Source organism: Lissotriton vulgaris, chromosome 1_1 (genome assembly GCF_964263255.1).
Source record: "Lissotriton vulgaris chromosome 1_1, aLisVul1.2, whole genome shotgun sequence".
Classification (NCBI taxonomy): domain Eukaryota; kingdom Metazoa; phylum Chordata; class Amphibia; order Caudata; family Salamandridae; genus Lissotriton; species Lissotriton vulgaris.
The window spans coordinates 44,587,941-44,601,706 of record NC_141685.1 but is presented as its reverse complement, the minus strand read 5'-3'; the positions used below and the strand labels follow the sequence as shown (position 1 = coordinate 44,601,706).

General features: G+C 41.6%; 3 pseudogenes across 3 annotated transcripts in view; all 3 read left to right on the top strand.

Moving 5' to 3' along the window:
- The window catches only part of LOC147737145 (uncharacterized), a 39,383-nt pseudogene extending 29,033 nt beyond the window's left edge, over nt 1-10,350 (top strand). The window contains exon 3 of the transcript XR_015310083.1: nt 7,403-10,350. The product of XR_015310083.1 is annotated as an uncharacterized LOC147737145 (transcript). The remainder of the gene's footprint in view (nt 1-7,402) is intronic.
- A 198-nt stretch (nt 10,351-10,548) lies between these two features.
- Nucleotides 10,549-12,873, top strand: LOC147737144 (uncharacterized; annotated as a pseudogene). Its single transcript, XR_015310125.1, has one exon. The product of XR_015310125.1 is annotated as an uncharacterized LOC147737144 (transcript).
- On the top strand, nt 11,471-12,873 carry LOC147737143 (uncharacterized; annotated as a pseudogene). Its single transcript, XR_015295984.1, has one exon. The product of XR_015295984.1 is annotated as an uncharacterized LOC147737143 (transcript).
- Nucleotides 12,874-13,766: the final 893 nt, after the last annotated feature.

Sequence of the window (13,766 nt, the reverse complement as noted above, 5' to 3'; positions counted from 1 at the left end):
ACAGAGGGGCACAGAAAATACAGTGCTGAGCATTGAAAAACTGGAAAGATTGCTATTAACTGTTTCTGAGAAACCAGTGACAGAGTGGATAATACATGGTACAATTACTCTGCCTATGACGATTTTCCATTTTCAGTATTGCTTAAAACATATACCAGCAGGACTATATGAAAGGTTGAATAAAGAATATATCAAGACATCCTAGGATTTACCTTATACACACAGATGTTGGAGTGGGGGAAAGAAGTGTTTCTTAGTGGTACAAATAATAATAATAATAATAGGGAAGCTTGTAAAGCGCCTGGTTATGCCCACCGGCGTGTCCCCGCGCTGTGGTGAGTGAGAATCCCAGAGCCCCCTACCCAGACTCAGGCGCCCAGGCTCTTTAGTGAAGGAACAGGTGTGTTTTGAGCTCTCTTCTGAACCTGGTCTCAGAGGGTTCCAACCGAAGCTCAGGCGGGAGTTCGTTCCAGCTCCTAGCTGCCAAGAGCCGGAAAGATCTGCCACCCATTCGGGCCTTCTTGACTTTAGAGATCACCAGCAGGCCAGTTCCAGTGGATCTAAGGGACCGGACGGGCCTGTAGATAGTGATGAGGTTCTGCAGGTGCCTAGGCCCCATGCCTTGAATGATCCGGTGGCACGTACAGAGGGCCTTAAACACAATTCTCTTCCTGACAGGAAGTCAGTGAAGAGCAACCAGGGCCCTTTTTGAAGCGGCCCTTCTAGGGAGCCTAAGTACCAAACGAGCCGCTGCATTTTGCAACACCTGCAACCGGTCAAGACTCCTGACCGTGGCACCTAAATACAGTAAGTTGCCATAATCTAATCGCGAGGTGACAAAAGCGTGCACCAGCGTCCTCCAGCTTCTATAGGGAGAAGGTCCATAGTTTTGCGTAGACCTTTGAGGACACCAAAGCAAGTCCCCACCACACGTATGATCTGAGGTTCGAACGTAAGGCCCGAGTCTACCCATACACCCAGGTTGGGAAAATGCACTATGCGGTTCACTTATATGTAGGGATATTAATTTGCACAGGGCCTGCGATGGTTCCACAAATAACTTATCCTGCCACCTGCAAGGTTCACCAGCTTCGGTGATTGATCCAATTTTTAGGCAACTTTCTAATGGAAGTTATATTGTGTTGAATGATCACAGCTGCTGTGGCATGTTGCCAGGAATAGCCTATCTCGTAACTGTGTCAGACAGGATCACTTGCTGTAATCAAGTATTGTTTCCTAAAACAAAGACAGACGGGGAGTCGCCGTTATGGCCGTCACTGAACATCTCTTCTATACGAATTGATACTTTAACCAGACTGAAAGCCATTCTTTTACAGAAAACTGTGCCACTGACCTCGGCCAAAGAGACGTATAATCTGCAAGTTGCAAGGACTTCTGCAGATATACATGCCCTTTTAACAACAAACTGCCCTAAACATTTCTCGGAAATGTTAGGTCATATCTTAAACATGTCTGATGTGAGTGGTATTGTACATGTATTTAAGACAGTTTTTTTCGGGACTGTTAGCACTTTTTCAAGCTGTCCTAGGCATATTTCCAAACTTCGTGCCCTCTGTGTTTGCCAGACTGCATCTCGTTTTGGGGCTCGCAGCAGGGATACTATTTTTGCTCCTTCTGCTCCGATATGGCAAGCCAACTCACCAACGATGCCCAGATCACCTTGGAGAACACTCTTCTGGCGATGAGGTGTTGTGAGCGCATATCCAAATTATGGGATTAACTTGTTTAAGAGAATTGAGTACCACATGGTTTCTATCATTCAGACCAATATGGCAAGATTGCATCTTGCCTGTTCTACGATGCCTGTTATGTGGAGAGGAATGGGTGCTAGACATCTGTCTGACACTCCCATCAGTCATGCTAATTGAAGTTGATACTTTGTTTGGACCAGTAATGGCTCATGCACTGTGTTATCCCCAGCGGCTACCAATCCTGATGAAGGCATTCATTGAGATCTCACAGATGCAACATGCTAAAGGTGAGGTACGAGGAACAACAGGCGCACAGGTACCATCTACTTCGAACATTGCTAAAGCGACCGACGCTGACGGTGATGGTTCACATCTATGTGCAGTTAATCTGCTTAATGAGGTAATACAACTTTCACCTACAATGGTAGACAAATTCTTTACAGACTTAGAAGACTTGATGTTTTCTCCAAGCCCTAACACTGACTTTTGATTTGGCAGGCAGTGTTCTGAGAGACTCTGAATTTGACCTTCATTTTTCAAAACAAAGTTCTAACTTTGGGACTCTATTTTTTCTGTGAATAATTTTTGTTTTTCCAAATTCTTATTTTTTCATTTTTTGGCACCAAGTAATCTGCTTAAAGAAGAACTATTCATAGAGAACTAGATTTCTTTGATAGACTTCCAAGAGACAATATTTGACCTTGTCCTCATACAAACAGTTCATATAATCTGCTCGACTTCTTTTCTGTATTGAAGAGCCATTTCATAAATGTATTTTCATGATTCATTCGGATAGCATTTTCAAATGTCAAAAATATATGCTTTGAATGAAACATTGCTTTAAAATGCGTTCAGCACAAATGCTCTATTTCATGTACAGCCAATGAAATTTTATGTTTTTTGGATGGGTTTTAACACATCATGATAGATATGTTTTATGTGATTAGAACTTAGTAATGTCGTACATAATAAAGTGGAGTGGGTGTTGTGTGGCGTTTTAGGCTCCGAGTGAATTTTCCCGATTTTTGCCCTTATATAGGTACGATTCACATTGCCCTTATATAGGCATAGAAATCAAGTCCTTATTTAGACATAGCCCATGCAGACCAAATACAGGCATGGCTACTTCTACCCGTACCAAACGTCACAACGATTTTTTGGAAAATCGGCTTAAGCAGTTAGAGAACTTCCCCTTGCTCGAATATTGATTTGTCCAAGAACTCATGTACTTTCCAAAGAACAACTATTCCCTAGGGGTTCTTTTCTGACGTTATTATGCCCGACTTTATGTCAAACTATGGCATTCCTATACACCTTCAAGGTATAAATATACCTCCACTTGCTCTAGCAAGACACAGTGGTTTGGAGCAGTTCGACTATCTACTTACTATAGCTATATTAGCAAAAACAGAACACATAAAGAAGGGGGTGGTATCGCCATCATTTTTCAAAACTCCTATGTATGTCAATGGATGGATCTTGACATTCCCAATTGTGAAGCTGGTTCTTTTAAGCTTAAGTTATCTTCGAATTTCACTCTATCTGGTGCTTTAATATATCGAGCCCCGGGCACAGCCAGCACGTGGGCTGCTTCGTTTCCCGAGCTCATTGCACCATATCTACTAGAGGCAACCAACTTTTTGATAGTTGGAGACTTAAACATCCATCTAAATGACATCTCCAGTCACACCAGTACCAACTTTTTAGCAGATCTATCGGCCTTAAATCTCACCCTTCATAATGAAGGTCCAACCCATAAGGCAGGTAATCTCCTTGATCCAATCTTCTTCAATCAAGATAACATCATTTGCAAACCACCGAAGCCTATTCCTTGGTCTGACCACTATTTAGTGGAATTTACAATAGCAACACCACAGCTGACCATCTCTCGTAAAGCTTCATCTGGTCCCAGAGTGTTAAGGAACTGGAAAAAGTTGGATGCTATGAAGCTCAATACCTGTCTTAGGGACACCAGGCCCTTAATCAACACAACAAATATAGGAGATGCTACAACTATCCAAAACTGGCTCAGTTCTGCCATAAATACATGTCTTCCTCAGAAAAATATAAACCAAACTCCACTCCATCCTCCTGCTCCCTGGTTTACTGATGCCCTTAGGCTGGAAAAAACAACCTGTAAAAATCTTGAGCGCAGATGGCGTGCACACTATGATCCCGCACAAAAATTATTATATAAAGCAGCCCTGCTGAACTACCATGCAAATTGTGCATTAGCTAGAGCCGAATTTGCTAAAACAACTATTGAAAATGCCCAAAATCGGCCCAAAGCACTTTTTAAAATCATCCGGGATTTATCTGGTTCATCCTGCCAACCAAAAGCACCCTCCCTAGACTCTGCACAGTGCAATGCTCTGGCAGAATTCTTTCAAAATAAAATCGACAAAATCTATGAGGAGTTCAAAGACCCAAATAGTCCTCCATCAGTCCCGAACTCCCCGGAAAGCTTGTCCAAATCAGGAAAAGTTATTAATCACCCCGTCTCAGCCACTCACCCCCAGCTTCTAACCAACTGGGTCCCCCTGAACTTGTTTTCATTACACGAAATTATAAAAACTATTAAGTCTGGCTCTCCCCTTGACCCTTTCCCCCCCCAAATCCTTCCTTCACTTGACACCCCTTCCCTCACGCTCATTTTAGAGCTTCTGAACAGTTCTTTGAGAGAGGCTGAAGTCCCTAAAGCTTGGAAACATGCCATGGTCTCACCTCTTCCAAAGAAATCTACCGCAGATCCAAACGACCCCTCTAATTTCCGTCCAATCTCGCTGCTGCCCCTTTTCTCCAAAATTTTGGAGAAACATATTGTCTCCCAACTCACTCACTTCACAGAATCCAATCACCTTCTTCACACATCCCAATCCGGTTTTAGGACAGGTTTTTCAACGGAATCCACCTTACTTGGTGTCTCTGAAACCATACGTCGGCAAGTGGATGAAGGGGAGACCGTGGCACTTATATTACTCGACTTAAGTGCCGCATTTGACACGGTCTCCCACACCATCCTCCTTAACACCTTGCAAACCTATGGTATCACAGGACCAGCACTGGCTTGGCTTAGTAGTTTTCTCTCTGAGAGAACTTTTCAAGTATTTTCGGCCACATCCTCTTCTCAACCCCATAATCAACCTTATGGGGTTCCCCAGGGCTCGATACTCAGCCCTTTATTATTTAATTTATACGTCAGTCCCCTTGCCCGTTTAGCCGAACAATCTGGGTTGACAATTTACTCATACGCTGACGACACCCAGATTGTTTACTCACTCTCGGCAAATGCACATTCCAACCCATCTTCCCTCCATTTGGGCCTCTCCAACATTGCCAATTGGATGTTTGAGAATAAGCTAAAACTCAATGGAGGAAAGACGGAATTACTTTTATTTGGAAAACAAACCTCCTTGTGGGGCCCACAACATTGGCCCTCTCAGATGGGGCCGACACCCACCCCCTCTACCAATGCTCGCAACCTGGGCATCATTTTTGATGAAAACCTATCTATGAAACAGCAAACGGTCAGAGTGGCAGCTACGTGTTTTACCATACTCAAGTGGCTAAGGAAAATCAGGTGGATGCTCCCCCAGAATACACTAAAAACTGTAGTCCAAGCTCTAATTACTTCTAGGCTGGACTACGGCAACATCTTATACCTGGGAGTATGCAAGGATGTTACCAAGAAACTCCAAACAGTGCAAAATGAAGCTGTGAGACTGATATGCATGTTACCAAAAAGATCCTCTACGTCATCTGGTCTCCGGAGTCTCCATTGGCTCCGGATTGAACAACGAGCAAAATTTAAAGCTCTATGTTTCATGCATAGAATTAAGGCCGGTAAGGCCCCTGCATATTTGAGCTCCTTGGTTAAACAATACGTCCCTACTAGAACTCTACGCTCCTCGACTCAACATAAGTTCCAGGTACCCAGGATCAATCGAGTTAGACAAGGAGGTCGCTCTTTTTCCTATCTGGCCCCCTTGTTATGGAACTCCCTTCCAATCCAACTCCGCACAAATGAATGCTATTTGCAATTCCGTAAGAACCTGAAGACATGGTTGTTTAACCAATAACTAAACTTCATCTGCTCAACTGTCCCTTTCCCCTTGTTACCTGTTTCAGCCTCTTTCTTAGCGCCGGGAAACCTTAGGGTAGCTGTTGCGCTCTATAAAAATAAATATAATAATATAATAATATAATAATACTTGCACGACAGAGCTCGCTACAGCAAGTGCCGAAGGAAGCCGACCCTCCAGCACTGATCAGGAAGCTGTCTCTTCTCCTGACGAGAATCCAGCTCCAGTGTTTCCAAGCTCCCCTTGCGGGGTGTTAGGAAATCGAGTCCCGAGACAGAGATACCAGACCTCCTTCATTTTAACTAAGGTATGGAGCTGATTAGAACCTAGAGAAATCTTGGATAGATTCTTGGCAAAGAAAACTCAACCTATGCTACACAATACTTACTTCTTCCCTTGTACTAGACTTAGGCTAGGTACATCGGGGTAGGCGTATTTTAGAAGCACCAGTTGAGTATTTTAGTCTCTGTATTTATGTATGTATTTTTAAATGGCTCAGAAACCATACAATGCTCTTACAGTATTATTTTATATTACTATTCTCGCTGTACGCATTATACTTTGCAGTCTGCTTAACGATTGTAGCAGTTTACTTCTCTTGTATGAGAAAGAAGACTGTTCAATAAACCTTTTTATTGAAAATGCCCATCTCTCTATTTCTCTTCAAACTCTGTTGAAACGAAGCATGCAAGATTGACTGAGTGAAATACCTATATATTGTTTCCATGACTCTAGAGATATGTTTCTTATTCTTGGGAAACAAAGTTGTCATGTTTATGCGGTTGTCAGAAACTAATCCCTTCTTGGGAATTCGAGAAAGTTTCTAGTGACCTCTGAGCTAGCTGGCACTCACTATTAAGTTTAGTATATTCAATAGAGACCTAGTCGACCTCAGTCCTACGTCTAATCTATAGGATATATTATTCCAATGCGCAGAACCTATTGGGAATATAGGAACTACACTACAGTAGTTCAAAACCAACAGGGATATACCCAAATAACCCTTCTAAACCTGGGTATCAGAAATAGTAGGAATAACCAACAGTCGGTATGAAGGAATAAATAATACACTAAGTTTGGTGAAGGTATTTTTAATTTTACCAAATACAGTAGATTGCGTTTATCGTGTGAAAACTGCACCCTTTTAAACTAGACACAAGGAAGGAGAAATGATTTAATTTCTCCTTCCTTTTCTGACTTTGCATGCGTGCTGCACTGCACAACACACATACAAAGTGGGAAAACCCTTCCCTCGTGTCTGACACAATATTTTATACAGGAAGGTTGTCCTTCCTGTACAAAACCGATGCTGGACTCACATACACACACACCCTAGCGCTCTGGTGCTAAGGTGTGTGCGTGATGCAGGGCCGCTGTAATCCCGCAAGGGGAAGGGAAGGAGAGAGCCATATCTCTGAAAATGTGGTGCTCTCCTGTTCCCTTCCTGTCGCGCAACGCAGCGCAGCCTCGCGGGGGGAGGGCTGCGCTGCATTGTGTGGAGATTTGGTAAATCTCCCCCGAAATGTCTTTTACAACCAGTTAAACATTGTGAATTCTCATTCCATTATGTTTCAATTTAGTAATTTTAAATATCTTTACATCCAACAGAAAACAAGCCTTGAATGTGTGAAATAATGAGGCGAATGCTGTAAATCTTCAATCATAGCAGAAATAATGAGCTACAGTATTCAGGAGAACATCAGCGCAGTCGGCGACAGATGAACCTGCACACAAACAGACAGATCCCGGATGAAGCATCAAGGGCATTTCAGTGATTGCAAGAGGCTTAGCTGTGCACCTCCACGCCAAAAGACGAAGATATGACCTTAGGAAAATTAAGGCAACAACAATAACAAACCACCTCCTGTATAAACAAGTGTCCAACACCAGCTTTGATCATGGGATCGGTATGATGTGATTACTGCAGTGCTCTGTTTTATAAAATGATGACAAGCCATCATTCCGTGAATTGTAAACTCTTTCTGGACAAACCAGTAACCAGAGAAGAGCAAAACAGAGCGGAGCCAGACAACTGACAGGTAAATGAAAGAGGAGTTCTTGTATCTACAATACAATAGACTGTCCTAATTTGCACTGGCCAGAAGGAAGATACATCTTTACCCGCAGGCGTGCATAGCCATAATCCAATCTGAAGGCACAATCGCCTACAAAGACACCGTCTACATATTAGGAGTGTGGCAAATATTTGGTGGCTATTGCATTTTATTGTTAAAACAGAAATCAAACGTGTAAAATACTGCACACATATAAAGTGTGTGAGAAAAACACAAGTGCTTTATCAGCCATGTCGGCCCATCAGGAAATGCAGTCATGGGATGTAGACAAATATATACCCGATCCACAAACACTAACCAAGAAAGAAGAATCAAACACATACAGCAAGAGCTTTAGTTTGACATCACTACTCAAGCTTCATCAGCACACATACACAGGGGAAAAGCCATTCAAGTGCAGTGAATGTGTAAAGAGCTTTAGTGAGTTATCAAACCTTCAAAGACATCAGCGAACACACACGGGGGAAAAGCCATTCAAGTGCACTGAATGTGCAAAGTGCTTTAGTGAGTTATCAAACCTTCAAAGACATCAGCGAACACACACGGGGGAAAAGCCATATCATTGCAGTGAATGTGCAAAGTGCTTTAGTTGCTTATCAAACCTCGAAATACATCAGCGAAAACACACAGGGGAAAAACCATTCAAATGCAGTGAATGTGCAAAGTGCTTTAGTCAATTATCAAACCTCCAAAATCATCAGCGAATACACACAGGGGAGAAACCATTCAAGTGCAAGGAATGTGCAAAGTGCTTTAGTCAATTATCAAGCCTCCAAAATCATCAGCAAACTCACACAGGAGAAAAACCATTCAAGTGCAGTGAATGTGACAATAGTTTTTGCAGCTCTTCAGCATTAAGGTATCATCAGCGAACACACACAGTAGAAAAACCATTCAAGTGCAGTGAGTGTGCAAAGAGCTTCAGTTGGTTATCAATCCTAAAAAGTCACCAGCAAACACACACGGGGGAAAAACCTTATCATTGTAGTGAATGTGACAGTAGTTTTCGCAGCTCTTCAGCATTAAGGTATCATCAGCGAATACACACAGGGGAAAAACCATTCAAGTGCAGTGAATGTGCAAAGTGCTTTAGTCAATTATCAATCCTCCAAAATCATCAGCGAATACACACAGGGGAAAAACCATTCAAGTGCAGTGAATGTGACAATAGTTTTTGCAGCTCTTCAGCATTAAGGTATCATCAGCGAATACACACAGGGGAAAGACCATTCAAGTGCAATGAATGTGCAAAGTGCTTTAGTCAATTATCAAGCCTCCAAAATCATCAGCAAACTCACACAGGAGAAAAACCATTCAAGTGCAGTGAATGTGACAATAGTTTTTGCAGCTCTTCAGCATTAAGGTATCATCAGCGAATACACACAGGGGAAAAACCATTCAAGTGCTGTGAATGTGCAAAGTGCTTTAGTCAATTATCAATCCTCCAAAATCATCAGCGAATACACACAGGGGAAAAACCCTTCAAGTGCAATGAATGTGCAAAGTGCTTTAGTCAATTATCAAGCCTCCAAAATCATCAGCAAACTCACACAGGAGAAAAACCATTCAAGTGCAGTGAATGTGACAATAGTTTTTGCAGCTCTTCAGCATTAAGGTATCATCAGCGAATACACACAGGGGAAAAACCATTCAAGTGCAATGAATGTGCAAAGTGCTTTAGTCAATTATCAAGCCTCCAAAATCATCAGCAAACTCACACAGGAGAAAAACCATTCAAGTGCAGTGAATGTGACAATAGTTTTTGCAGCTCTTCAGCATTAAGGTATCATCAGCGAATACACACAGGGGAAAAACCATTCAAGTGCAGTGAATGTGCAAAGTGCTTTAGTCAATTATCAATCCTCCAAAATCATCAGCGAATACACACAGGGGAAAAACCATTCAAGTGCAATGAATGTGCAAAGTGCTTTAGTCAATTATCAAGCCTCCAAAATCATCAGCAAACTCACACAGGAGAAAAACCATTCAAGTGCAGTGAATGTGACAATAGTTTTTGCAGCTCTTCAGCATTAAGGTATCATCAGCGAACACACACAGTAGAAAAACCATTCAAGTGCAGTGAGTGTGCAAAGAGCTTCAGTTGGTTATCAATCCTAAAAAGTCATCAGCGAACACACACAGGGGAAAAACCTTATCATTGTAGTGAATGTGACAGTAGTTTTCGCGACTCTTCAGCATTAAGGAATCATCAGCAAACTCACACAGGGGAAAAACCATTCAAGTGCAATGAATGCGGGAAGAGCTTTAGTCAGATATCAGACCGAAAACGTCATCAGCGAACACACATGGGAGAAAAACCTTATCATTGTAGTGAATGTGACAGTAGTTTTCGCAACTCTTCAGCATTAAGGTATCATCAGGGAACACACACAGGAGAAAAACCATTCAAGTGCAGTGAATGTGCGAAGTGCTTTAGTCGGTTATCACACCTTCAACGTCATAATCAAACACACACGGGGGAAAAACCATTCAAGTGCAGTGAATGTGCAAAGTGCTTTAGTCGGTTGTCACACCTTCAAAGACATCAACAAACACACACAAGGGAAAAACCATTCAAGTGCAGTAAATGTGCAAAGTGCTTTAGTCGGTTATCACACCTTCAAAGACATCAACAAACACACACAGGGGAAAAAACCATTCAAGTGCAGTAAATGTGCAAAGTGCTTTAGTCAGTTATCACACCTTCAAAGACATAAGCGAACACACACAGGGGAAAATCCATTCAAGTGCAATTAATGTGTAAACAGCTTTAGTCACTTATCAGACCTAAAAGGTCAGCAGCGAACACACACCCAAAAACCCTATCATTGTAGTGAATGTGACAGTAGTTTTTGCAGCTCTTCACCATTAAGGTATCACCAGCGAACACACACAGTAGAAAAACCATTCAAGTGCAATGAATATGGGAAGAGCATGAGTCAATTATCAGACCTACAAAGACATCAGCGAACACACACAGGGGGAAAGCCACTCAAGTGCAATGAATGTGGGAAGAGCTTTAGTAAGTCATCATACCTACAAATTCATCAGTGAATACACACAGGGGGAAAAACATTCAACTGCAGTGAATGTGTGAAGAGCTTTAGTCGATTATCAAACCTCCAAACACATCAACGGACACACAGGGGGGAAAAACCCTATAATTGCGGTGAATGTAACAGTAGTTTTCGCGACTCTTCAGCATTAAGGAATCATCAGCAAACTCACACAGGGGAAAAACCATTCAAGTGCAATGAATGCGGGAAGAGCTTTAGTCAGATATCTGGCCGAAAACGTCATCAGAGAACACACACGGGAGAAAAACCTTATCATTGTAATGAATGTGACAGTAGTTTTTGCAACTCTTCAGCATTAAGGTATCATCAGGGAACACACACAGGGGAAAAACCACTCAAGTGCAGTGAATGTGCAAAGTGCTTTAGTCGGTTGTCACACCTTCAAAGACATCAACAAACACACACAGGGGAAAAAAACATTCAAGTGCAGTAAATGTGCAAAGTGCTTTAGTCAGTTATCACACCTTCAAAGACATAAGCGAACACACACAGGGGAAAAACCATTCAAGTGCAATTAATGTGTAAACAGCTTTAGTCACTTATCAGACCTAAAAGGTCAGCAGCGAACACACACCCAAAAACCCTATTATTGTAGGTATCACCAGCGAACACACACAGTAGAAAAACCATTCAAGTGCAATGAATATGGGAAGAGCATGAGTCAATTATCAGACCTACAAAGACATCAGCAAACACACACAGGGGGAAAGCCACTCAAGTGCAATGAATGTGGGAAGAGCTTTAGTAAGTCATCATACCTACAAATTCATCAGTGAACACACACAGGGGAAAAACATTCAACTGCAGTGAATGTGTGAAGAGCTTTAGTCGATTATCAAACCTCCAAACACATCAACGGACACACAGGGGGGAAAAACCCTATCATTGCGGTGAATGTAACAGTAGTTTTCGCTTCTCTTCAGTATTAAGGTATCATCAGCGAACTCACACAGGAGAAAAACCATTCAAGTGCAATGAATGTGGGAAGAACTTTAGTCAATTATCAGACCTACAAACACATCTGCGAATACACACAGGGAAAAAACTATATGATTGCTGTGAATGTTTGAAGAGCTTTAGTCAGTTATCAACCCTACGAAAACATCAACAAACACACACAGGGAGAAAGCCACTCAAGTGCAATAAATGTGGGAAGAGCTTTAGTCGACGATTAGAGCTACAAAGTCATCAGCGAACACAGAGGGGGAAAACATAGAAGGGCACTGAAAGTGAGAAGGGCTTTTCTCAATTTTGGATCCCACACAGCCCTCAGTGAATACACTCCTTCATTTAACTCACATGGAAATAATCCCAGAGATGCAGAGATTCTGAAAAGAACTTAAGAACATCAAAAATAATATTGACCCATCTGAGTACATAGACAAGAGCTAAAGAGTGCAGTTATTGTGAGAGGAATGAATTACGGAAAAAGATAAAATTCAAATTATGTAGGACATTGAAATACCAGATGATAAAAGACATGAATAGCAGTAAAGAAGAAAAACAGATAACAGTATTTGCAGAATTATAAAAGTGTTTGTTTCCAGTGATTGTTCACTTCCGTACACATAGCAAAGTGACATGATGTACCAGGATACACAGTGGGAGACAAGCACAATGTGGATTAAAAGAAAAGAAACATTGTTGATTTTTATTTGGTGAAGAAGAGATACAAAGAAAAACATTCAATCGCACCTGACCACACTACCTGTAAAAGCAACACTGAACAATACTGGGACTAACAGCAGTATTTTCAGCTAACTTGCCGGATTAGTGATAAAACCAATAAACCCAACACACCCAGAGTGGACATGTTGTCAGTGCTCTGGAGAGGGGATGCTTCATTGGTAAAATGCATGTATTACTATTAACAAATGCCACTGCAGTATATGTAATGAAATAAAGCATAGCACATGTTTTCAAGAAATAACCTATTGCTAGATATAAAAGAGCATATACCTTGTTTTTAAGTAACGTTTGCTGCATCTTTTACAGACTGTTATCGGTTGATGGATCAGCTCGTGCCTCGGGCTCCTCTTCGACTGGGCTCTCCCTATTCATTTTGTGACTTGCCAAACTCTACTTTTTACCAGAATTGAGCCATTGTAAGCAGTAGACTCTGTTTGAAGAATGTGGTGAAATAGCAAAATCCCACGTCAAAAGCATATGTGTGCCAAGACGATCAGTTGCACTCCCAGCAACTCGTCTTCCACACTTGATTGTCCCTTGTTCTCAAATGTTCTGAAGGATTTGTCGTATAAATACCAGAAGTGGCAGTGACATTCATGAAGCTAAAGCTAACAGGAGTGTGTGGGAGATAGAGGGGGGGCGAGATAAAGAGAGCGAGAGAGACAAAGAAAGGGGGAGAAAAAGAAAGAGAAAAGGAAGGAGCAGACAAATACATGTCAATGTGTGATATCACGAGAGAAACGGGCTGAATACCTATGAATTTATATATTTCTTTTTAATACCTATAGACCCATGTCATGCCAATAAACAGGGAACAAGTATGGAAAATAGTGAAGGAGCCCATTATTATATGCAAATCACAATGACATCACATATAGTGATGTCACAAGAAGTGATGTTAGGCCCTCATAATTATTTTCACGTGAAAGGTTGACGGCATGTTTTAAAAACAAAAACAAGAAACATAAAATAATGTAAAAATACGTTTTTGGTTTCAGTTTTTATACAGCATGTGTTTTTCCCACTATCAGTTTGTAACTAAACTCGTAATTGACTGAAAGTGTAAATATTTTTAAACAGATATGTGGAACTTGGAAATTACATTTTTAAACAGTTTTCAGCGAAGAGACC